A 4430-nucleotide genomic window follows, 5' to 3' on the forward strand; every position below is an offset into this window, starting at 1 on the left:
CTTCAGGGCATCCTTTGCTGGCTCCTCTTTTTTCCAAGGCTCAAACTCCAATTGTTTTCGGTTTTGGTTTTGGTTGTGCTTTGTTTCTGAGACAGGTTCTTTCTCTGTCACCCAGGCTGGAGTGCAGTGGCACGATCATGGCTCACTGCAGCCTCGACATCCTGGACTCAAGCGATCCTCCCACCTCAGCTTCCGAAGTAGCTGGGACCACAGATGCGCACCACCACACCTGGCTAATTTTTATTTTTTTTTTTGTAAAAATGGAGTTTCTCCATGTTGCCCAGACTAGTCTGAAACTCCTAGGCTCAAGCGATCCGCCTGTCTTGGCCTCCCGAAATGCTGGGATTACAAGCGTGAGCCACCGCGTCCGGCCTTAAACTCCAGTTGCTGTTGTGCACAGGAATGCTATGCTCCTCTTGGCATTTCCATCTGCACTCCATTCCAACCTGATCTCTTGACAGACAGATGACTTTAAATATAGTCAAGATGCAGGTGACCCCCAAATGGATATCTCCAACCTAACATCTCCTGCATTTTCATTTTGCATCCAACCCCAAAAGTTAGGTGGCCAGTGCTGTACTCAGCACATGAGTGCTAAACTCATCAATGAGACAAGTGTTAAAAGATAAACTGAGGCACATTAAAAATGTTAAGAGTTTATTTGAGCAACAAGAGTTCATTATTGGTTTGGGCTCTGCTGGAGGAATTTGAAAGAAAGGCTTTTATAGTGTGAATGCGACACAGAGCAAAGAAATTATTTGATTAAAGTTTGTACTTTTGCTTTATTTGGACCATTTTGGTGGGAAATCCCTGATGATATAGTTAATGCTCAGTTGGTCACTTGCGATTTCCTGTGCTTAAATTTCATTTTGTTTACAGAGAAACTCAGGGCATTAAAGCCACCTCAGTCTAATGACCCTCCATTTAATTATTTTAACAGAAGAAATAAAGGATCTATAGTGTTGGATTTTATGTCTTTAACTTTCACAGAGAAGCATTTGTAAATTTCACTGATTCTCTCCCATACAGATTAACAGGGAAATACTTTCCAAAGAAAATCACAGTTGTTTCCCAGGAAAAAATCCACTGTATTAAAACAGTAACTCAGAAAGCAGTCGTATAATTCTGCATGCTATTTTAACCTTTAGGACTTTATCACAAACCTTTTATGCTTATCAAACGACGGAAGTAGATAAAATGACATGTGATAGCTGGGATGACCTTTCTCTAACATTTGTTTTTTTGGTTCTAAGGAATGCTTTTCGCAGAAATGTCTATTCCAGTTCTTCCTTAAAATGAACATGAATTCCTTTCATTTTAAGATATAATAAAAACTTCATATTTTATGCCCCTGACTTCTCAGAAGCCTTCTGAAGTCATAGTTTTTGAGCCTATGGACCATGACATGCTTTTAAAGCCAACAAATCACCACCCCTTGCCCTCACCAAATTTCCTTACTAATTTCACTCTCTTTTTTACCTTATTAAATACTGTAATTCTGGTTTTTAAGTTTTTAATAACAGACTTTGCTTTGTGATTGTGATTTTTCTTCTAGCCTTACACTTACCATGATGGTTCAATAATATCCTTTCTCTATTGCCTCTTTTAATAGTTATGCTGTTATCGTCTCCTGCCCTGCTGTGGCCCTGGACTACAGGTCAGGGGAAAGAGACTGGAATTCGAAAGGCAGAGACCTACTTTCTAATCTTGGCTATGCTACCAGTTAGCCACCTAACCTTAGTATATGAAATTATGAGTATTTTTTAAATGAAGAAACTGAGATCCATGGGACTATATGACTTGTCTGATTACAAAAAGCTAAAGAAACAACACAAATTGTAGACACTGTTATTTTCATCCTCATTCCATAGATCAGTCAATTGTGGCTTCCATTTCCTTACTCTTTCAGTAATAAAACTTGGTCAACTCCTAAATGCAGGCAAGATCTTATTATCTGAGTTTAACAAATGAGGGAGTCCCAATCTTCTCTCCTCTCAGACCTAGCAACAAAACTCTCCCTCCTTGAGCTCTCCTCCATGGCCAACCATGGGGATTAGCCCCTGATTTAGGGGTACCTGTATGCTTGCTAGCAAAGAATCCTGTTTGTTCTCTAAGTCACCCAAGCAAATAAAAGCCCCCAGATAGTACATTTTGTGTGAATACTACCTAAGACTGAAGTTGCTGATAAGTTGGGAATATGATCAAGCAAGTGTGTCAAAGAGCACCGCTGGATACCTTCCATTTCTGGCACAAACTGCCCCTCCCTAAGCATCTATTATGCTTCTGATGTAAAGCAGCCTCCATTCTCTCCCGCTCTGATCTTACCTCTCCCTTCAGTATTCTCTAGGAAAGCTAATGCTATGCCTTGTGAAAACTGTCAGAATAAAAATGAGGTCACTTGTGTGTTTAAAAAACAAACAAACTGACAAATAGAGATGGAGAAGGCCATGAAGAGAGGGTTCTCGTGCTTATATGCCTGATAATAAGAACTATCACAAAAGACTACACAAAACACAACCTTGCATAAAGGCCATCACAACCTTACAGCAAAAATACTTCAGCAAGGACACTGGCCCAGCAACTGCCTGTCCAAGCTCAGACTGGTGTCACCTTTATTAAGAATCTTTGTGGCCAAGAAAAACTATTTTAAAACAATTATGTAATCCTCATTTTTCCTTTAAAAACCTTTGTCTTTCTTTACCTCTCTGAATATGCACACAGATTACTATGGTACACATATTCCCACAGCAATGCTCTGTTACCTAATAAAAATCTTTTCTTTCAGAGAGCCTCTCTTTGTTATTTCAGCTGATGAGGAATGGACAGAGATGGAGTACAGCATTTGGTCTGTGGGGGCAAGGCTGCCTTGGGCTAATTCTCCCCAGCCCCTTTTCTTCCTTTGTCCCTCGTCCGTTTTCCCTTCCAGAGCAAAGCCCTCCCATCTCCTAGAGGCCAGTGAGGTTTTCGCTGTCTTTGCCTGCCGTCTGACCCTCCTATTCATTATCTCAAATTGCCACTCTTTCTATACTGCCAACCACTGAAAACTTCAAATCATATTCCCTGAATCTCAGCTAGATGGTGGAAGGAAAACAATTTAATTCCATTAATTCACATCATTTATTCATTCATTCCATTTGCATTTCTTGAGAGACCTTGTGATTAAGATATCATTCAACTTGCATTTCTTACATTTATGTCAAATGATGAACGGTAATATGAGATAGAAAGATGAATGTAAATGATATTTGTCAACTAGGGAGTTTTTTGTTTGTTTGTTTGTTTTTGGTTTTGTTTTGTGTTTTAAGACGGAGTCTCACTCTGTCGCCCAGGCTGGAGTGTAGTGGCACAATCTTGGCTCACTGCAACCTCCGCCTCCTGGGTTCAAGCAATTCTCCTGTCTCAGCCTCCCAAGTAACTGGGATTACAGACACCCGCCACCACACCCGGCTAATTTTTGTACTTTTAGTAGAGACAGGGTTTTACTATGTTGGCCAGGCTGGTCTCGAACTCCTGACCTAAAGTGATCCTCTCACCTCGGCCTCCCAAAGTGCTGGGATTACAGGCGTAAGCCACCGCACCTGGCCGGGAGATTTATAAATAGAGTTATCCAACTCCCAAAAGTGTTGTCAACCCAAATGATTTTCAGTTGGTAAAATTTTAAACTCTGTGATGTGTGGATGCAATAGGAAGAAGAAGGGAGGAACTGATGGTGGAAAAGAGAGAGTTGCCTAAATTTTACCCTCAGGCTATACTCTCCTTCTGTCTATAAAGAACCAGACAGTATAGAGGGAAAAGTGTTCGCAAATCAATTTCCTCTCCCAAATGGGAGTAAGAGTTGCATCAAATTCCCTTTTAGCCACCATGCATTTTATTACTGTAACCCAGGAGATAGCCCTAGACTCTGTGATAAGGAGTAAAGTGACCTAGGTAGGTGGTGCAGAGAAAATGAATTCCTTGTACAGTACGAATGGAATCATTCTCATCTTTGTGTCCATAACAGGACCAAGCACAGCATCTTGTGTAAAATTGATTATTGATGAATCCATTTTCTACTGGAGGAACTCTCAAAAGCATAATCAGCTATAGGACAGTCCTCCTTGACTCCCATAATGCAGCCTTCAATAACCCTCAGTGCAATGCTTTTATATCCCAGTGAAACAGAACAACTATCATTGCACAAGGACAGGTACCATTCTGCCTTATGGTATACTAGGTTCTGCCCTGTGCCACCTACCAAGAGCCTGGAGCAGAAGCATCATCGCTAATCAAAAGGTATATAGCCCACAGCACCTGGGTCTCTTGGTTATGGCCCAGAGCAAGTTTGGCACCTTCTCAGGTTCCTTTTCCATTTATTCAGCAGCCCCCACATTTACCTGGGTTGACCCTGTAAAAGAAGGCTAGTTAGAGTCATTTCCATAAGCAGATTTCTA

The sequence above is a fragment of the Nomascus leucogenys genome, chromosome 3 (assembly GCF_006542625.1).
Source record: "Nomascus leucogenys isolate Asia chromosome 3, Asia_NLE_v1, whole genome shotgun sequence".
Classification (NCBI taxonomy): domain Eukaryota; kingdom Metazoa; phylum Chordata; class Mammalia; order Primates; family Hylobatidae; genus Nomascus; species Nomascus leucogenys.